Source organism: Peromyscus eremicus, chromosome 15, assembly GCF_949786415.1.
Source record: "Peromyscus eremicus chromosome 15, PerEre_H2_v1, whole genome shotgun sequence".
Classification (NCBI taxonomy): Eukaryota; Metazoa; Chordata; class Mammalia; order Rodentia; family Cricetidae; genus Peromyscus; species Peromyscus eremicus.
Window position 1 is genome coordinate 7,797,366 of NC_081431.1, and position 22,879 is coordinate 7,820,244.

The 22,879-nt window shown below is 41.7% G+C and overlaps 1 long non-coding RNA gene across 1 annotated transcript; it reads left to right on the plus strand.

Annotated features, from left to right (window-relative positions):
• Window positions 1–13,139: 13,139 nt before the first annotated feature.
• Window positions 13,140–22,477, plus strand: LOC131925366 (uncharacterized). Its single transcript, XR_009383229.1, has 3 exons — window positions 13,140–13,252; window positions 13,970–14,089; window positions 21,994–22,477. It is a non-coding gene; the product is annotated as an uncharacterized LOC131925366 (long non-coding RNA).
• Window positions 22,478–22,879: the final 402 nt, after the last annotated feature.

Consider the following 22,879-nt stretch of genomic DNA (forward strand, 5'->3'; position numbering starts at 1 on the left):
CAACTTCAGGAGGTAGAAACATTCCCAAGGTATTCCTACTATCCATCCTAACTTTGCACTTCTCTCACACATATATTTTTAATGTATAGAATCGTTGCTTCTCTCACATAAGGATTTCTTAGAGATTTACTTGTTCTTATTTTATGTGTGTCTATGCACCACATGCATGCAGTGTTCATAGAGGCCAGAAGAGGGCATAGGATCCCTTAGAACTGGAATTAGAGACAGTGGTGAGCCTCCATGTGGATGCTGAGAATCGAACCCAGGCTCTCTGGAAGAACAGCCTGTGCTCTTAACTGCTGAGCCATCTCTCTAGCCTCTTATATATATGTGTGTGTGTGTTTTTAATGTATGGAATCTTCACATGCTGAAAGATCAGAAGTAGACTTTTTCAGGACGCTGACCATGATGAGATCAAGTTTAAAGTTAGTGGTCATGGGAAGTGAGACTGTTTAAAACCGAGTCATGAATTCCTCTTACTATACCCCTTGGCTGGACACTGTACCTTGAATGGACACTCAGCACTTCCCACTCTGTGGCTCAAAGGCATCACACACGAGTTATTCAGGGACTTAGATCATGCAGCAAGTGTCAATACTGATGTTCCTATTTATAGCCCAATAAACTACACTTTGAACAATACTAGCCGTGGTAGGCTTAGGCAACACTCCTGGTACGAACACCTCCTGCAGATATATAGCTCTGGGCATAGTTTACAACACAGAACACAAACACAAACCTGGAGATTCAAATAAATCACCTTCCTGACTGCTTAAAACACACAGCCAAAATGGGCTTCGTGCCTCACACAATGGAGCAGAAGGCAGTGGTATATATTTAAATTTTCCATTTTTAAGCTGTCACTCAAAAACTTTTCCTACTTTTTTTTTAGCTTATTGATCTTCCTGGCTTGTGATGAGTCTTCAGCTGCTTGGTCGGCTGCTTTTAGCTCTGCTTCTTATTAAGAGCTAAATCGGGAATCACAAAATGCTACTAATTTGGCAGCTTTCGATGGCAGTGAAAGCTAAAAACAGTACCAGGATAGTATAACCCTCGTGTCTGATTGCCCCAGAATCCCGGGTTTAACTACTATACAGGACAATAATGAGTGTAACCAAACTGCATCACTATGTAGATAAGATAAAATAAAGGCTTGCATTAAGTATGCCGGATCAACTATTACTGGTGTCTGATCCTTGATAAACCCTTTGCCCAGAAATATACATATGCATATATACATACACACATATACATGCATACACACGTGTGCATTTGCATACCAGACCCTATATATACACATATGTCCATATGTGCATTCACACATTTATATACATGCACACATATGTGCATATACGTGTTTGCATACATGTATGTGTGTGCATAGTACACATATGCATATATATGTGCACACACATATATATGTGCATACATGCATGCATACATATATGTATACACAGGTACATACACACACATATATACATGCATACATATATATACACAGATATATGTGCATACACATGTGTATGTATGTGTGCATATACATAGACATATATACACTCATACACATGTACATATACATGCACACATATACATATACATGCATACACACACGTGTCCAGCTATGACTAGATAGTGCTCAGTTCCTTATACCCCTTTTCTTTAATTTACAAAGGAACATCCACCCTTAACTTCTTTTTTCATTTTTAATTTTCCTTATAATTCTATTTATTTACTTGAGATGGGGTAGACATTGTGTCACATGTGGGAGGTCAGAGGACAACCAACTTTCAGTTCTCTCCTTCTACCATGTAGGTGGGTCCTGGAGCTCAGACTCGACTTGTCAGGCTTGGTGGCCTTTCCTTCTGAGCCATCTCATTGATACTGTCCTCGATGTTGGATGTTTCATTACACTCTGTCTTAAACAGGACACAGCATCAAAACCAAGTAAGACCAGCATGACAGCTATGTCCTTGGCCAAACCTGACCAGCCTATGTGTAGAACTACAATTCTGACTTCCACACTTGGCTCTGGGTGGAAAGTTACATATCACAATCACAAAGCTTCCTAGGCTGATGTCTGATGCAGACTCTCTTTCGGATCCATGTCATTCTCCAATTACACTAATTCTTCAGGAAAGTGGAATCTGCTTTTCCCTTTGGTCCTGGCCTCTGTGTTCAAGGTTCAGTGAGGAATAATACTGCTCCCCCCCAACCCCAACTGTACATACTCTACAAAGGGCTACATGGCAAAAGGAAGCTACCTCCCTGCAAGGTAGGACCATCGTAAATGTCCCATGATAAAGGAGGTGTGTGCTCATGGTCAGGGATCCCAGGGCAGGCCCCTCACCTCTGGCAAAGCACTAGGTTTGTTCTTATTTCTCTTGTCTCCCTCTCCTGAGGCTCACACCAGCAGGGATGGTGAGAACTACTCCTAAATGGCCATGAAATTTATCCTCAGCCACAGCAGCAGCAGCAGCAGCAGCGGACATTTTGTTAGTATCATTATGTCACCTTTTAAGAGGCTCCTGGAGGGTACTGAAGGATTAAAGTCTGTTAAAAGCAATATTCACACACAGAAAACCTACTTCTCTCTCTCTCATTTCTATGATTTACTTATTTTTATTTTTTGTGCATGTGTGAATGCCTACAAGTATGTATGTATGTACACCATATCCATGCTCAGTTCCTCTGAAGTCCAGAAGAGGGTGTTGGATCTCCTGGAACTGAAATCACAGGCTGTAGGCAGCTGTGAACCATCGTGTGTAGATGCTGGAAACCAACACAAGGCCTTCGCCACGGGTAGTAAGTGTGTCTAAACATCGAACCATCTCCCCAACCCCTGTTTCCTGCTCATTATCTGAAATCACTGATCCTCGTGTATTTCTTATTTGACAGCTCCCATTGGTGATAATTTTAAACTTCCTGCACCATCTCAGAGTGAACCCCCGGCTCTTTCTCACTGCCTCAGCAGCAATCAAAGCCCACAGACGACACCAGGAGTGGGACACTTTCTAGAGATCTAGCTTTTCCATTTCAGACCTCTCATCTCCAGGAACGCCCCTGCTACTTTAACATACTACCTCATGGCACTCCCATTGGCCACTTCAGTGTGTCTACAATTTGCACATGCATATAAATGGGAAGCATGGACACCCAACTAAAGAAGGCCCGATTCCATTTCTCCCCACCAGGATGGTGATGAATTGGCCTCTCAAGGCTTTTCTGACAGTGGAAATGGTCGCTACCGTGGCCAGAGGATGTCCTAGTTCCCCCATGCAGAAAGGTATTCAGGGCACGTAGTAATTATCCATCCATCTCGTTCACACTAAAGGCATGGCAATGCAATTTTAGCCTTATAATCAAGACCATATGACAAAAACCAAAGCCATTAGGGACCAATTTCGAGCATTCTCTGCAAGACAATGATTTTCCAACTGCACGTACATATGCTGAGCAGTTGCCTCTGCATGGCTGCAGCTGCTGCCATTTATGTCCCCCCCCCTCCAGCCCTGTTTTCCAAAGCCTTTCTTAGGAATGCAATAGTGCAAAGTTTAAAGCCTCCCGAGCTTTTTCCCTCCATTCTTTCATTAATTTTTTTTTTTTTTCACTTCCCAAAGCATGGTAGGAAAATGCTGAGGGTAAAATTCTACTTGTGCCAATGACCATATATTCCTAGGAGTTGCTTCTCTTTCTTCTTCCCTGGCCCCTCTGCCTGGACATGAACTTCCCTCTCAACCCAGGTTGCTTCCCTTTGAACTAACAGGCAATCTTTCAGACCCATAATTATCCCGGTGCCTTTTTGACTTCCCCACTTCGGGTTTGGTGACATAACAGTGTTATCTCTGAAAGGACATGATGTCATCATAAATCACAGAACTGTGCAGGCAACACTCCACTTATCAGACAAGAAGAATGTAAATAAATCTTAAAATCACACAAAACTTAGCTCAAATATTCTCAAATACCCAGCACATTTTGGGGGTGGAGAGATGCCTCAGCAATTGAGAATACTTGCTGTACCTCCAGAGGACTGAGTTCAGTTTATTGCACTTAAATCAGGCAACTCACAACCACCTATGACTCCAGCTGCAGGGGATCCAATCCTCCCTTCTAGCCTCTCAGAGTACATGCACACATAGGGCACACACACGCACATACACACACACACACAGAGAGAGAGAGAGAGAGAAAGAGAGAGAGAGAGAGAGAGAGAGAGAGAGAGAAAGAGAGTAAGGTTTGCTATCATTTTTTCATTTAGAAGACAATGAAAATTATCAAATAGTCTACATAAAATAAAAACAAGTCAAATGCCATATTATACTAGCATTCCTTTAGATTTTCTATGGACCATATTCTCCTTCCTATTTCTCAGTTGGAGAAAGAGAGCTATTATCCTTTGATATCAAGATATCAGCTCATAGTCACCCCAGTTCATTAGTTTATAAGACACATTGCATCATGATATCTCATTTCACCATTTTTTCAATTATGAGACAAAGGCTGGTGAGATGCCTTAGCAAGTAAGGCCCTCATGGTGTAAGCCTGATAATCTGGGTCCCCATAACCCAAGAGGTGAATTGGGAAAAACTCACTCCCAAGGGCCATCCTCTGACTCCCACCCATCTGCTGTGGCAGGAACACTCACACCCATACCCATAACAAATAAAAGAATAAAAAATACAAATCTTTAAAAAACTTCTAAAGAAAATAAACTTTACACTAGTTTCATCAGCATTTTTACTGAAAAACTGCATGCTTTTTTAATGCGGAAGTAATATCTTGACATAATGAAATGCATTTGAAACTACAGTGTAGCCCTGTTCCAATGAAAACACGTTCACACATTCTTAGTGACCCTTTTCCAGAATGCTCTGTGAAGACAACCAACTATCTCTGAACTAGAGCCAGCAAAACCAAGTTTGTTCAGGTTCACTATGTACCCTAGACATAGCACCTTTCTTCCCAGATCTTTTTTAAAAGGATTTATTCATTTTTACTTTGTGCAGGAGTGTTTTGTCTGCATGTATTTATGTACCTCATGCCTGCAGCACCCACAGAAGTCAAAAGAGGGCATCAGATCCCCTGAAATTAGAGTTACAGATTGTTGTAAGCTACCATGTGGGTGCTGAGAATGGAACCCAGGTCCTTCATAAGATCAGCAAGTGCCCTTAATCACTGAGCCATTTCTCAGTCCCCATTCCTATTCTTGATGCCTAATTTAATATGATGGATCTTGGCCCTTTCGAGAGGAAAAAAAGCAGAATGAATGTGTTATTTTCAACAGATAAAATCCAAAAGCTCCTCATGACTGGATCTGAGCATGTGTAAACAAAAGGATTTTATATAAAATTTGTCAAAGATCATTAACTATATTCTAATGATGCAATCAGGCTCTAAAGGTATATAAAATGCATGCCTTGGATCATCAAGGCTATTGTGTACACATGACTATGACCTCTGTTCATGCATACATTTCCTCAATTAAGACACTTGCTAGCTGGCAAGCAGATGAGAAAGACATCCCATCTCAGTGTGAGTTTGTTTGAGCATGTGGAAACTGAAGAATTCATCTAATTCCACTGTCAGTAGTACCTGGAACAGGATTCAACTGAAATTTGAATCTCTTGATATGTCCTCTGAAATGCAACCTATGATGCTACATTGAAAATAAAGTCATCACACATTATGGTTAGAAAGTGAAATGTTCTCCACAGGCTCAGATGCTGGCACCCTAGTCGTTGGTGCCTTTTGAGCATTCTGTAAAACTCCAGGAGGCAGGCTTGCTGGAAGAAGTGGTTCACTGGGGGTGGGCCTTGAGGCGCTATTGCTCATCTTAACTTTCTCTTCATTTTTGTACTTCCTGAGTGGTTGCAGAACAACCAGCAGCCTCTCACTCCAATTGCCATGCCTTTCTGACCATGATGCATTGCATCCTCTTGAGCATAAGCCAAAATAGGCCTTCCCTGCCTTACCTTTGCTATTTATTGATGATTCAGTCCCAGCCTCAAGAAAATTAACTGCAACAGGGCAGAACTAGCCTGTGCCATGTCCAGCAGTCAGCCACAGATAACAGAAAAATGGCCAAGTCTTTCATAAGACATCATAAAACTGTGCAATAAGAGAGGTTGTGGGCAATGCTTTGTCAACTGAATGACCATCATGTATCTGTCACAGGCTTTCAGTCAAGGAACAATTTTAAAAAATAAATGAAACCTTAGAATTCTGTAAGTCTTGAAATTATATATATATATATATATATATTTATATATATTCCTGTGGGTGACGTTTATACACTGGCTACAGAAACACCAGATCACTGTGATCAAAAGTTCTAAACAATGAACAAATGTGGTTGTAGGGGCAAGAAGCCTTGTTCAGGCTCAGTTGATTCCTTGCTGAATTGAATCCCCATCCTTTGTGTTGACTGTTTCTCATTTCATTATGCCATAAGTATTAAAAAGCTAAATCCCTTTTATGTTTCAATACTCCCGCCTGCATGGTCACAGCTACTCTTTGTAAAATTTGAATACCTACCAGCTCCCAAAACTTTGACTCCAACTGACATATCTTCTATGAGCTCAGAACTCATCCATCTTCCTATTGAGAACACTCATTTGCATAACTAATATGAATCTCAAATATTTATAAAAATGACTCTAGTTTACATCCTTTAACCTAATCTACCCCTACTTCTGATATTTTCTATCTTCTGGTAGCTTGGACAAAAACGTCAGGGACAATATCCACTCTTCCTCTAACCTTCTCGTGTAATTCAGTCATCTCTAACTAGATGGCCAGGTCCCATCTGTTTATCCTTCCCATCCTGGCCCATGTCACCATCATTCCTAGGCCACTCTACTGGCATCTTTGTTTCCATGTTTGCCCTCTCCTACCTTTCACTTTTGAAAATGACAACATTCAGTTGCTAGTAAATTTATTAATCACTGCTTACAATAGGATGTATCAATTTTAAAGTTTAAAATTTAGGGCTTGAAAGACGCTTAGTCAGTAAACTGCCTGTCATGCCAGCAAGAGGATTTGGGTTCAGATTTGCAATACCCACATAAAACGGGGTGAGGCCATAACCACCCCACCAGGGAAGCTGAGACAGGCACATCCCCCGGGATTTCTGGCAGTCCAGCCTACCCAAAACAGTGAGTTCAGTGGGAAACCTTGTCCCAAAAGTCAAAGTGGAGAACAGCTAAGGAAGACAGCCACCAGTGACCTCTGGCTGTCACAAACACGCGCACCCACACAGATCCACACACACGCACACACCAAACACATGCGTGTACATACACAGATAAGGTGTGAAATTTGATAGTTTTTTTTTTTTTTACAAATTCATAATTCTTTTTTTCTGAAACAGGATTTCTCTGTGTAACAGCTCTGGCTGTCCTAGACTCGCTTTGTAGACCAGGCTGGCCTCAAACTCACAGAGATCCACCTGCCTTTGCCTCCTTAGTGCTGGGAGCAAAGGTGTGCACCATTACCACCTGGCAACAAATTCATAATTCTTAAAACCATCGCAATCAAGTAGAGGACATTATTATCACTCTAGAACAATGGTTGTCAACATGTTGGGTACAACCTCTTTGGGTGTCCAATGACCCTTTCCTAGGGGTTGCCTTAAGACCATCAGAAGACACAGATATTTACAATTCTTAACAGTAGCAAAATTACAGTTGTAAAGTAGCCACAAAAATCATTTCATGGTTGGAGGTCACATGAGGAACTGTATTAAAGGGTCACAGCATCAGGAAGGTTGAGAAGCACTGCTCTAGAAGCTGCCTTATGACATGGTCTAGTCAATCTCCTGACAGAGGAAAACATCAGTTTCAATTACCAAAGCTTCCTTTGTCATATTCTAGGAATTGACAAGAATGAGAATACAGTGTTTTTTTGTTTTGTTTGTTTGTTTATTATTATTGTTGTTGTTGTTGTTGTTTTAAGGGGGTAGAGGTAATAACTGGTTTCCTTTTCCATAAAACATTTATGGTACTCATCAGTGTCAATGAAGGTAGCTTAGAATATTCTACTGCATTCCATTCTATCAAAATGCCATAGTTTGCTCAGTAGTTGCTAATGAGCACTTAAGATTATTGCATAGTTTTATTTATATCCATAAATATGCTATGAACCCTTTGTTCAAGTTTTCATGGACCAATGCTTTCATGGGCAAATATATGAGTAGAATTGTCAGGAGATAGGGTAGAAATTTTTAATTTCATATAAACTAAATGCTTTTTAAATATTTGTGTGATCACACACACACACACACACACACACACACACACTAGATTTAAACTCAGATCATGTTCCATTATTATATATTTGGTTACTGTCAGCAGGAATTTTATTGTTAATGTTTCTTTCCAGTTTAGTATTTCTGTATGAAATGCTCCCTTACTGTAGTTTAATTCACCTTTCCTTGATAACTGATGATGTTGACATGTTTCATATGCTTATTAGTCATATCTATCTCTCCCTTTGTAATATGTCTGCTCCAATCCATTTTTAAAGAGTGACTTTTAAAAAATATGCCAAATAGCATCATCCCTCTGCTGAAAGCAGTCTGATAACATTCGTATCTTCTAGTGAAGGTCCTAATCCTGACGTGTCCACTAGAGCACAACACAATCTTCTGGACGCTCGGTCCTGAGAACTCATTCTCACAAGGACGTGCAGCCTATTGCCAGTACCTCAGCCTCCCAAGTCCATAGCAGCTCGTTACCAACCTGGACAGCCTCCTGGGAAGCTTCCTGTCCCAGACACCCACCTACAGTCTCACTTCCTTTGGCCTTTCTAGAATATTCTACATGAACTAGCAACCATACCCTCAGTTTTCTCTATACCCAATTTCAATTCAATTTTATCTTCTCCACAGAAACATTAAGATGAAACTAAAACTTATTTTATGCTTATTTTGGCCCCATCTTCCTTTCTTATTCCCACCTCCTTCTCTTCTTTCCTTTTTCTTCCTACACCAAAATCCAAACAATGAGAATACGAATGTTCCCTATTCACTTTCCTGTTCATGCCTGGTTATCTACTCTTAACAAAACTTTAACCCTCTGAAGTATTGAGAAGACTATGTCAGGAGTCATTATCAATTTAATGAACAAACTGTTATTTATCAATTCCAAGGTGCAAATTTGCCTACTAAAATTATAATCTTAAATTTGTTTCTTCCAAGAGGCCAGTTTTAAAAAAAAAAATGAGATTTAAAAATAGTTTTAAGAGTCGGGCAGTGGTGGCACACGCCTTTAATCCCAGCACTCAGGAGGCAGAGGCAGGTGGATCTCTGTGAGTTCGAGGCCAGCCTGGTCTCCAAAGCGAGTTCTAGGAAAGGTGCAAAGCTACACAGAGAAACCCTGTCTCGAAAAAAAAAATTGTTTTAAGAAACCTTTTTTTCCTAGTTTCATCTTTGTTAATGTAATAAAATATTCTGTCTAAAAGCAACGTTGTAGAGGAGAGGATTTATTTGGCTATGCTTACATCACGGTCCAACCTTATTTGGCTTATGCTTACATTACAGTCCATTGTTAAGGGAAGTCAGGGCAAAAACTTGAGTGGGAACTCAAAGGCAAGCTTGCTTGCTATTTCACACAACATTGCCTCTAACTGGTGAACTCACTTCACAAGTAAGAGAGTGTAACAGGATGCATGGAGGCTGCTTCCAGCTTGCTGGCTCTCTCGAAGTCTTATACTCAGCTTTCTTACAGCCCAGGACCACCTACCTTCAGATGGTGTCACCCACAGTCTGCTGGGCTCTCCCTTATCAACTAGCAGTCAAGATAGTCCCTCACCTACGTGCTCCCAGACCAATCTAGACAACTCATCTCTCAGATGACTTTAGGCTGGTCATAACTAACCAGGATACATGTGAGTCATACACTTTTAAGAACAAAATTAAAAGTTGTATACACATCGGGCCCATCAGGGTTGGGATGTGAAATGTCCCCCATGGGCTCGTGGCTGTGAATTAGTCCCCAGCTGGTGGCACTATTTTGGACATTTTTTAGGAGATGGAAACTTGCTGGAGGATCATGGGTCACAGGAGACCAATTTGAAGTTGTAGAGTCTGGCTTTCCTTCTGGTCAGCTCTCTGCTTCCTGACTAACAGACATAATGTAGCCAGCTCTATCATGCTGCTAACATCATGCCTTCCACTCCATGATAGATGGCATCTTTTCCCAACCTGGGGCAAAATAAACCCACCTCCAGGTTGCTTCTTTCAAGTACTCGGCCACAGCAACGGGAAAAGTAATGAATACATAGAACTGTATTTATACACAAGCTTAGAGGTCCTGGTAAGTGAAGTGATTATAAAATGGGCAATGTACCCTGTATAAGAGCCTGCTACATGTTAATCCTCACAAAATATTCCTGAGGGATATCCTTATTTTACAGATTAGATTGAAGCCAAGAATATTTAAGTAAGTTGTCACATCCTTATCACTAGTCACTCCTGCAGTCAGGATTTCAGCTTTATTATATTTTATCAGTTTGCCTTAACATTACATAAGCACCCGAGTAAGGATGTGGGCCAACTTAAATTAGAAAGAGAACATTCAAGAAGTATTCGGCACATAGAAAAGAAAATATTCCAGGACCTTCTTGCATTTTCTTTTATAAAATTTTTATAACACATATATGTGGACAGTGTACTTTCTTTTTGTCATAGTAAAACTGAAGAGTAACCATACATCACATAAATTCTATATGAAATGTAGGAATTCAAAAATGTCTCCTGTGTTCCCAATGTAAGCAAGGCTTACTGCCTAAGCACAAAGCCATCTGTAGGGTACCTGGACTTATATCCAGCCCATTCCTCTGAAGTGAATGCCCCCTTTAATATGCAAGTACTAGTCTTTGATTTCCTTAGTAGTTTTATCACACAAATCCACTCTTAAAATACTCTGGGTTTCTTTATTACTGAAAGATAGCATTCTACACTTGTGAGTAGGCAACTTGGCTATATCTGTAATCAGCTAAACCCAGGCAGCTGAGCACACCTGATCATTTAAGTTGGAGGAACCACCCTAAACCTGGGTCACACCTGATGGCAGCTCACATAAAAGGACACGGAAAAAGAAGATTTGATCTTTGCCTGCTTGCCCTCACTCTTGCTGGTAAGTCATCTATCCTACTGCTGGGACATTCCTTCACTGGTATTAGAACCTACTCCTTTGGGATTCCATTAAGGATGGAAGGCCAGCAGCTCTCTAGGAATTTTCTAGGACTCCAGCACCAGATTGGGACTGTTGAGACATCGAGTTCTCGTGGACTGAACAACTACTTGATTCTTGGTCTTTCCTTTGAGGGACAGCATTGCTGGACTACTTGGACCATAGTCTGTAAGCCATACTAATGAATCCCCTTTTAACACATACACACAAACATACCTACATACTACAGTCAGTCAGTCAGTCAGTCAGTCAGTTCTGTTCCTTTAGACAACCCTGATCCAGCCGTCTGTAATCCTCTCTGGTAATTCTTGCTTTCTCACTAGATAGCACACCCCTGAGTCACTAGTCACCATCATCATGGATACCACAGCTCTCCTGTACTCTTCCATATGAATGAATTGCTTTTATTTGTTTGTTGTCCTACTGACATCAGAAATGAAAATATACCATAAAGCTATTGTTTGACACGATGTTATTATCCACTGAGAGACTGCTGGATCAATAGAACCACAGAGGGCTCTAGCATCAGGACCATACCAGATGGAAACTACATATCTACAAAAGAAATCCCATAGCTGTGAGGAAAAGACAAACTCTTCAGTAAACGGTTCCTGGACAGTTGAATAATCTTAAAGAACCCCCTCCCAGCTCTCCACACAACAACAAATTAAGGCCTCCCAGGAAGCTGTAAAGAACAAACTTCTAAACCCAGACAATACTAATGAATATTTTTATGACTTTCCACTCATCAAAAGAATTGTATTCTTACAATAACTAAAAAGTAAGCCATAAAGGAAAAGACTGAAAATTTAATCTAAGTAAAAGGAAGAAAAAATCATCAAAGGACACAATACAGAAAACAAGAGGAAGCTGTGAACTCTCAGAAAACACACAATACATCTATTATCTCCTGTGACGAGCTGGTTTTTAAAGTTGGATATTCGCTTTCCCCAAGTAGTTACAAGGGGAGTCCTCAACCTTCCTATTTGTTTAGTTCTTTGTACAACTGGAAAAGGGGGTGCTAACACACTTACCAGACTTTATTTTAGGCTGCTCTTGGTTGAAACAAAATTCTACCTTGCTTCAAAGAAAAGCAACTAACCATAGGTGGCATTGTTGTAGCATACATCTTCTTCTCAATTACCTGTATGACAGCAAAGACTATACTAGTAAAACTTCATTTAAGTTTTTTAATTCCATCGAACGAGAAGGTCATTGACACTTCAGTAATTGCTATTGAAAACCATTTGGCTAAAAGAGAAAACACACACACACACACACACACACACACACACACACACACACACACACGTACATAGGCACACAAAATAAATCGTGGCATAATCTTTACTACAGATTATTCACTTTAAAAGAATTACCGAGTAGGGATCTAGTGAGAAGATCACTATGGCAATTATTTTGCCTAGAAAAATTTTTGATGATGGTTCCTGAATAACAGCTGGGTAGTTTATATAAACCAGACAAACTTCCTTCCCCTTTTCTCTCAACTCTAACAGGAGGTCTAATTTCTAAAGCTTTGTTCTAATTCTCACACAAAGGAATGGAAAGACTTTGCCACGGTTTTGAATTAAAATAACCATGAGAGGCTCCCATGTGTGGCCATTTCATTAACAGCACTGTTTTAGGAGGTTCTGGAACCTTTGGGGAGGGAGGCATGGCTAGAGCAAGGGTGTCTCTATGGGCTCCAGAGTGTTCTAGCCCAGCCTGCTTCTGGTTCCCTTTCTGCTCCCTGGCTAGTACCATAAGAGAAGCCACTTTGGGGAGCTGCCACCGCTCCTGAACAAGCTACTGTGCCTCATTGCCCCTGCCATGAGGAACTGTATCCCCTGACCTCTGAACCAAATGAACCTACACCCCCATAAGATGTCTCCATCCAGTATGTAGTCACAGTGACACAAAAGCAACCACTATGAGGCAGATAAGGCAGCTCAGTTGGTAGAGTTCTTGCCTAGTATGTATGGAGCCCTGGGTTTAATGTCTGCACCACGCAAATTAGGCATAGAGGTAATGCCCGTGAGCCCAGCTGTTGATGAGTGGAGGTAAGAGGATCAGAAACTCAAGAGTTTCCCTCAGCTACATGGTGAATGTGAGGCCAGTCTGGATTACTTGATATCTTGGGAAAAAAAAGAAGAAAGAAAGAAGGAAGGAAGGGAGGGAGGGAGGGAGGGAGGGAATAGGAAGGAAGGAAGGAAGGAAGGAAGGAAGGAAGGAAGGAAGGAAGGAAGGAAGGAAGGAAGGAAGGAAGGTGATGAGTGAAAGGGACTTGTAGGAACCTGGAAGCAGTTGCTTTCCTGCAGAAGGGCAGCATGCTGTCACCTGGGAATCTCAGCAGGAACCTTGAATGTCACTCAGGACTGGTCACCTGACCACTTCTTCCCAGCTGGGAACACTGGGAGCCTTTAAACTTCTGTGACTTCTTCTCTGTCTTCACTCCAAGAGGACAGAACTTAATAGAGCTAAATGCTTAAAATTCCCTTATCTGTGAATGTTTAAGAATGTGTCCCCATTTGGGAGCATGGCATAGAAAAGGTTTAGCCTGGAAAGTCCTGCATCGGTTGCCTCATCCTTCAGAGTGCAAGTTCCCACAAGCAAGGAAGCTTCTTGGTGGTAAATTCTAGCAGTTGCTCTTAACCTACCAAATCCTGACTCTAAAGAAACAAAGCCAGCAAAACAGCAGAATATATAATGAAGAATAGCATAAGGAATCATCAAAATCAAATGATTTTGAAGCTTTCTAAAAAGCTGTCCTGTTTCAGGGCTACATCACCAGTGTTACCTGTGGAAGATTGAGAGCTTGGATAAGAACAGTGCAAATGAACAAAGGCATGGAAAACAGCAACCAAGATACTATGCAACCATCAACATGGCATGTTGGTGTGAGTGAGAGAAAACCAATATCTAACATCCCTCTTTATGCAAGTGGACAGTGGCTTCTGATGTTGCAGCTTATGAACCCAAACACCTGGGTTTAAGACCCACCCATGCCATGTGTGAGCCACAAGACCCTGGGCACTTTCCATAATGGCTCACAGCTGTTTTGTGAAAGGGGAGAAAATGAAATTCAAATCACTGACTTTCTAGAAAATTTAATGAGGCACTGTCCTTACAATACTTTGCACACCGGAAGGCACCAGATAAGTGTGATTTGTCTATACAGAGGGAAATTGGGTTTGTCAAATGGCAGTAAAGGCAACAGGCACTAGGCAGCAGGAAGTGTCCAGAGTGGAGTACGGAGACAAGAGAGTTGGCTTATGAGGCTGTACACCATCATTGGTTTAGAGAATTATAATCTTGTCTGAAATGGAAGGGCGGAGAGAGGGGGTAAGTGGTGATGCCACCCAGATCTGGACTCAGAGTAAATGGTGCTCACTAACCAGCCCTACTTCCCAACAATCATTTACGCCATCTTTCTTGGGGCCACCAAGGACTTGAAAGCATCTAACTATCTCCCCATGATAGCACTAGTTGGCTCCCTCTTGCAAAACTAGAGTGAGGTCCTCTCTCTCCCCTCTTTATTATCTCCAAATAAAGTTTTTACAGATGAGCCTCTGACCTATAGAGCCTTTTAATGACACTGTGGCAAATATTAACTATGCAGGCTGCCCTTAGAGATTCTTAGAGTGGAGGAGATAGAGCTGTGCCTACTGGTCCTTCAGAGCAGTGGTTATCAGACTGTGGGTTGCAACCCTTTTGGGAGTAGCAATGAAAATAATTTTATGGTTGGGTCCCACAACATGAGGAACTGTATTAGAAGGTCACGGCATTAGATAGGTTGAGAACCACTGCCCCACAGGATGTGTGTGTGTGCGTGTGTGTGTGTGTGTGTGTCTTTCTCTGTGCAGGGCTCTGCAGTGTATGCTGGGGGAACACAGTCTCAGCCTCAGAGAATCTGTTCCATGGGAAAAGGGGACATTATTCAAAACTATATCATAGAAGCAAGTGATCTGAAAGTATTCAATCAAAGGATTAGTATGAAACAGGAAAGTCAGGCAGGCCTATCAGAGGATAAGGAGGTGAAGGTGTTATCTTAAAGAGGACAACATACTAATCAGACAAAACAAGTCTTGGTGATTTCTAAGTAGATAAAACCATAGGCATGCAGAACTGTGTTAAACAGAAGCCAGATAAACATAATGATCCAAGAGAGAGTAACAGGGTGGCCTTATGGGGCTGGAGACACCAGAGAGAGACAAACTATGAGACATGGTCATATAGGGTCAGACAAGACTTCTTGTCACTGTGTAGGTCTTTGGTCTTTATCTTCTGGAATTATGTGAAATCTGTAGCATAATACAGGCCAAGAGCAAGGAAACTGTGGAACAAATCTGAGACTTACACATGGAAAGATTAAAGGATGTCTTACCTGAAAAGACCCATCAAAGAACTTTGCCTTCTGAAGCCATAGATATGCTTCCAATCCCATCACCCTCTTCAAAGTGTATGTCTAGCCTGCTCATGTCTGTCTGTACCCCATGGGAAACTCTGCTGAGATGCTCACAGGCAATAAAGGGTTTAGACAATGGCAGTATAGAGTGGAGTGTGCACTTGCTAAAAGGAGGATGTGTGCAGAGAGCGGAGGGTGGTGACATAAGCCTGTGTCTACTTGACCCTAGAGACAGACCTGGAAGGAAAACTCATCATCCAAACTTGCTCTTCATTCTGGTCCAGATAATAGCTGTCTATATTAAAAATTTCCCTACTGTTGGTAGTTCTGTATTTATAAAAGGAGAAAAGAAGGGGAAAAAATCTCTGGCAGGGAAATAATAATAAAATGTATGATACACAGAGGTGGTGGGAAGATATAATGTTATTTTACATATTTGGTATAGAGCCTAAATTAAGCCATAGAAAAGAGGCCATGAATCTTCACAGCCTCATTATCATGCCTTCCTAAACCTCAAATACAGAAAAATACATTTCATAAACAAAGGCCCAATAGGATTTTAATAGTACAATAAATTTCAGAGACATTTGCACTAATCACATTTCATTATTTTTTTTTCTGAGAAATTCCATTTGATGGAGAGTCAGATTTTGAAAGAAGGTAGAAAATATCTTTGGGGAGCTAGTTCTTGATTAACCACGGAAATGTGAGCCAAATGTATTATGGGTATGTCAAGCACTACATAACTTAAAAGACACTTTCATGGCTTGTGTCTTCCCCCCATTGATATTTTCTCTTTGCCAAGGGATAATGGTACCCCTAGAATCCCCGAGACACATTTTTTTCTCTAAACAATGCAAATGACATGAAATTCAGACCTCCATTTGATCTGTCAACCCCAAAGGCGTTCTATGATACTAGCTACTTTCCAGCGGAGTCGTGATTTTCAGCCCCTACAGATGAACTTTCAACTCGAATTTCCCAGTTGTTCATGGCTGCCTTGGCTGGAGAAACCCTAGATTGAATGTCATTGCCAGGATAACCTCATACTCAGAGACACATTCACCTAGCAAGACCATCACACCAGAACAAGAAGAGGTCTTAATCTGCACTCTACACCTTAGCCGGTGCCAACAGCTGTATTTCAGTGTATGAGAGAGATGTCTACAGGGCCAGGGAGTGTACTTCTTTGGGGTTATATCCCACCTCTAAATCTTCTATGTATAGAACCCCAATTCCCTGCTTGACTTGTTGTGAGCCTTCCTAGGGCCTGAATCCATCCACTCAGTGACTGATTACTCAATCAGACACACTCCTAGGCCTGCAGGGAGCCACTCTTTTAAACAATATAGATGTGTAGGTATGCACACAGTACCCTAGGATGCTAGCAGATACGGTGAGTGGGATAAGATACTGGGGTCCAGGGCACTGAGAGATGGCTCTCGTTCTACAGTTAGACCCTACGGCTTCATTCCAATCTAAGAATTCGAAATTAGAAACTGACCTTCTAGGTCATTCTTCTCAAAGTTCAACAAGCTCACAAAGTTTTTGAAGACCCTGTTATAACACAGACTTAGATCCAGTCAGTCTGGGATAGAACCTGGAAGTCTGCATTTCCTAGGAGCTTCAGACAATGTGGGCTCTATAGTATGTAGCCCACAGCCGAAGTAATGAAGTGATGACATGAGTTCTATTTGCCAAAGAATTTGGTTGGAGAACAAAGCACTGACAAATTGCATGTACTCATTCTGTCCCCAAGAGTGGTCTGGGCTTCTCACACACCTTAGCTCTAGTGCTGTGTGTGTGTGTGTGTGTGTGTGTGTGTGTGTGTGTGTGTGTGTTGTGTATGTGGGGGGGGTGTCTTTATCTTGTTGATACACTCATTACTCTTCCTTCACTCTCAAGTTCTACTTCATCTCCAGGAGTCGTAATCAACCGAGCAGGAACTAGTCATTGAAGGTGGAAGCCCTAGTAGATACAGGCTCACACGTGACTTGGACAGAGTGCTGCCAAGTGCTCACAGGGTTCTTCTCCCACACCTTCACTCCCCCACAGTGCTCACTTCTAGAATCTAGGGAACCTCAGTTTACTTCTGCTGAGAGTCAAGCTAGACCCACCTTTTCCGCTAAAATTGTCTTCTGTAAAGACCACCGTGCTGTGGAACACCACACAACTAGCCCTCAGTTGCCAACACCAACCAAGTGCACACAGCACGGCTGCTTTTAAAAGCACAAACACTGCATTCTAAAGTGAGAAGAACAAAACTCTCAGTCCACAGGCTCTCCGGTCACTTTCTGTCTGACCCTCCTTGTGTTTCAGGCCACAGAGCTCAGCGCTCCCATGTGCCTACCCATCTCAACAGGACTCTATATATTTTCCTAAGCAAGAGCTCTGGTGCCATTCTGACCACTGGTGCTTTAATCTGAAATTCTCTAACTATAGGGGACTTGGAATGTCTTTACATACACTCATCTGCCACCTGTCGACCCACTTTGGTGGTGTCTGTTAGGATCTTTTGTAGATCTTTGAGTTGGTTTATTGGTTTTCGAAGTTCTTTGTACCTCTTGCCTCACAGCCCTTCCTCAGATACATTGCTTGCAAACCATTTCCCACGGTGCGTGAGCTGTTTTCTCTTGCCAGAGACTGTCTTCCCCGAGTATGTTTTAAATTTTATTGATGCTATCACATATGTCCTTGATTTACTAATTGTCCTTTTGGTGTCATCCCAAATTCATTGCCACAGTAGAGGTCAGTGCCATTTCCTCTCATGGAGTCTTCCAGAGACTGGATACTTATGCCTCTTACATTTAGGTGTGTGAAACATTCTGAGTTCACATTTGTGAAGAATATCATACTGGAGTAGGATTTGGTCACTGCTTGTGAACACCTGTTGTCCCCGCCTCATTTAGGAACACTTTGTTCTCCTTTAGGTTCCCTTTGTTTCTCTTTTCGGGGATCAATTGACATTTTACTGGATTTCCGGACCCTCTACTCCACTTTATCATTCTCTGAATCTATCCTTTTCCCAATACCGCTGTGACTGCCATGCACTTCCAGTTAAGTTCGCTGTCAGTCCCCCAACTCTGCTCTTCGCCTTCAATACTGAATTGACTGTTCTAAGTCTTCTGCAGCTCTACCTCCATTTAAGAATTGGTTTGTCAATACCACAGAGTAACTTTCTGAGATTTTGATGGGTGATGCATTGAGTCTGTGGATGAGGTTTGGAAGAACAGACATCCTGTTGATATTGAGAATTCCTACCCATCAATATGGAGTAATGATCTGTTTATTTAGTTCTTTGATTTTTTTTCATGAGCTGTGTAGTTTTGCTCATACAGATCGCCTAGGTCTTGTTAGATTTATGCCTATGCATTCTACTTTGGGGCATGCTAATATAGGTCTTACGTCCCATGCCTTACCCAGCAGGATTTTTCTCTCTGCTTCCTCTCTTCCCTCTTCCTACACTGGTTCCTTCTGGGCCTTCAGTCTCACACATTCTGTCCCCTTGCTCGGGTAATCTGAAGAACATTACTTTGTCATTCATATATTCATGCATTCCTTTATTCAGTGTCTACTGAGCACCAGTTATTACTGTGAGCTATGAAAACACAGGAGAGATGTATCATTACTACTCTCATAGAAGTTATATTTAAATGGTGGGGGAGGCAATAAATACTAAAGGAAAACTGCCCTATCAGTGGCCTCCGTGTAGAGATGCTCACTAAGCACTGAATGGATGAAGGCTGAGAAGCTTCTCCTGGTGTCTACATTACTTTATTTTGGGGCTGGTCTCCTCTCCATCAGATGGGGGGGGGCATACAGAGATAAATTGCTTTTATTTTCTACTGACTGCAACAATTGATCTAATTCAACAATGAGTTCACCTTCAGCGCTTAATAAATACCTAATTGATTGACTGCTGGTGTTTTAGGAGCCTCATTTTTAACTATTAGGCCTTCCGTAGAAATCTGCAAACAAGGTCTTACATCTGAGATATCATGCGCCTTTCAAAAGCCCATGTGTGTGGACAGGCTTGAGTCTGAAGGGAAGTTGAAGCACAAGGGAAGATCACTGCTTCTCCCCAGACAGCCTCCCAGATCTTGACTGTTCCTGCCTCTCACCTGACCCTCTGCTCCAGGGTCAGGTTCAGTGGGAGCCCTGGTCACGGTTATCTCTTTATAATCTTTCAGGTGTTTATCAATGGTTTAAAAAAAAATGCAGAGAACTACCAGGAGACATGCTAGAGGAGCCATCCAAGTTTTACTACCAACTGGAAAATCCACAAACAAAAACGAAGATGAGAAAAATGCATCACTAAAAATCTAATGTGCAGTTGGCTCAATGATAAACCAATTTGAATTAGTGGGTACTAATTGAAAAACTGCATGACAAAGTATTTTCCCATTAAGGCAGGAATTTGCTGAAGGCATTTTCAATTATTTATCATGCTTCAGTAAAAAGCTTCACACATCCCAACAGCCTCGTGCCGGTTTCAACTTTGCCTACTGATCGGATTTTTAGCACAATGGCTACCTAGCCCAAATGACTTTAAAAAATTATATGCCAATGACCTTGACAATGTTCTCCCCTTTTATGAGGTTTTTTTTTCCTCCTCTCCAGTCCTCACACCTAACTGCACAGATGTTTAACCCGAGAATCTAATTATTATCAGAGAGTGTTAATATTTTAACCTTATCCTGGCTTATCTGAATCCAGAAACTTGGAGTTCACTCTGCTTTAGGAGGCAAATGGAATAGTTAGAAGTTCTGATCATCTAGAAGGACATTTTAGATGAAGGACTATCTCCCTTTGAAGCACACAAATATTTGAATGTCCTTTTTCAATTGCGTGGATAACTTGCCCTTCTCAAAATCGGGGCAGAGGTGACTGCTGGGAGCCAAAATTGTGGATTCCAACCCTACAGGGAAGGGACTATGTCTGGAACATAATACCCTGTTGGTGCTCAATAAATGTTTATTAATGAGCCCCGTTTTCTGACCCAGGCACAGAGAATAAATCTAAGGAAGGAAGATTATGCAAATAGACAGAAAGGTCATCCAGCCCTACATGGGGGTGTGGCCCAGGGTGGGGGCAGAACCAAGTCATTCAGGTGACAGGACATCCTCCAGGGTGTACAGTAGTGACCCTGGCAACCCTCATTCCAACCGTTATCTATTCCGTTATGAAATCATGTAGAACATTTCAGTCAGAGGCTGAGAAACTGCTGTGGGGGTGGGGCTAGCTCTTTTCTCACAGAGGTTTATGGAGATTCGTGGGCTGGGGAAGTTGGTGGGGAATAGACAGGGAAGGAAGAATCAGAGTGTGACCTGGAAGGACCACTGGTAAATACTACTCCCACATTATGTAATGGTGGGATGGAAAGTGGGCAGGAAGCCGGGTCTAAATAAAGTATACGTACAGTCAACAGTCTGTTGTGAAAGTTGCATGTGAGATAGAATCACAAGCCGTGCTAATTCATGTCACCCAAACTGACGCCATTACTCAAGGGCCCCTGCATGCAAAGGTTGCCAAATAAACTTTACTTTCTCTCATACCAAACAGAAAGCCAAGAAACAGTTACCGGATACCTCCCGAGCATCATGTGTCCTTCCTCCCCAGTTCTGTAGCAAGCAATGGTAGTGCGAGGTGGCACCAGTCATTAGGCATTTAAAATTATTGTTTTTAATCTAGTAAGTAAAACCAAAATTTGCGATGATTTGTCTTAATAAAATATTTATGATACTTCAGGAAGATAGCTAAATAACTCTCATCTGAGAATGAACAATGAAACACAACTAAATTGATCTCTCCCCAGTAGGACATACACCTCAAAATATATACAGACATCAAAGATGGACGTAGCTATTGTGAAAGTACATTTCACAGACGCTGTCCTCTTTTAATTGAAATCTTATCTGAGGTGAAAAACCACCTCTGTACCTTCTGCTACACTAATCTTCTCTAGCCTGGAGGCCCACGGCTTGTGAATTATTAAACAATCATATTTGTAGCTGCAAATTGATTTCTGAGAGAATCCATATTGATTGAGATATTTAAGACTAATGATTTTGAGGTTAAGGTGTTTCAATGCTATTACGTGTGATGAACTAAATATGTAGGACTTTGTTTTGTGTATGGAGATATATATATTTATGAATACATATATATGAATAGAAGTTGCCAGTCTCTCTTTGGCCCCAAATCCAGCTTCCAGGTCAAGCGGTAAGACAGCCTTTATAAGCATGCCAAAGAACTTGATGTGTTAACTCATTGTCAGGTGTTGCCCACATTCACTAAAGAGTAGTAACTGGGATATTGGGTTGATCGGTTAGCAACTGGAGTTGGAATTCATGGTGACAACCGTTAGTTGCATTAATCAATCTTGCTTTATTCCAGAGATTCAAGGTGTCCTGAAGCCACAAACAACTACCAGCAAATCACCCCAGTCACCGGATGAAAGTGAAGTAGCCTAAACCGAGTGAAACAGACACTAGTCACCAAGACAAATGCGTGCCAAGGGCAAATGAACTTCCCTGCAGGTCAGCAGCTCCATCTTCGTATGCACCTCACATGATACAGTGACACCCAATAACATCGTCAGAGATGCTTCACACTGACTCAGCTCCTCAGAGGACCAAGATGCTGAGATGGTATAAGCACAACCCCAGTGTTGACCCAGGAGGATGGCTAGTAAGATGCTAAGCTTGCAGGAAACCCGAGTTCCAGGGCTTCATCTTCCATTCACTGGGTAAACTCGCTCAGAGAACAGCACTAGACCTCTCCCACGTAGTATGAAAAATGAGAAATAATCCCTACTGCCTATATTCACTTAGAATAATTCAAATAAAAGCTGTTTAATCTTGGGAGCACAGTACAGGTACATATTTCTCCGGTGTTTTGATTGATGTGTTATTTTGTTAATTGATACTAAAGTACATGTACTTATTTGTGAATGTGTATGTCTGTGGTGATGTGCACGCAGGTATGAATGCATGCATTGGCTAGAGATCAACCTCAGATGTCTTTCTCAGTCACTTTCTATTTTATCATTTGAGACAAAGTCTCTTGCCCACCTGGAGATCAGCAGATCAGCTAGACTGGATGGCCATCAAGTCCCAAGGATCATTCTGTGTCTCTGTCCCCAGTGTTAGACTCCCAGGTGTACACCTGGCTTTTCACACAGGCGCCACCGATGATTGAGCACGAGTCCTCTCACTTGTGGCTGACTGCTCCATCCGTCCAGCCCCTCATCGACAGGGACCAGTTTTCAAATTGTAGGCTA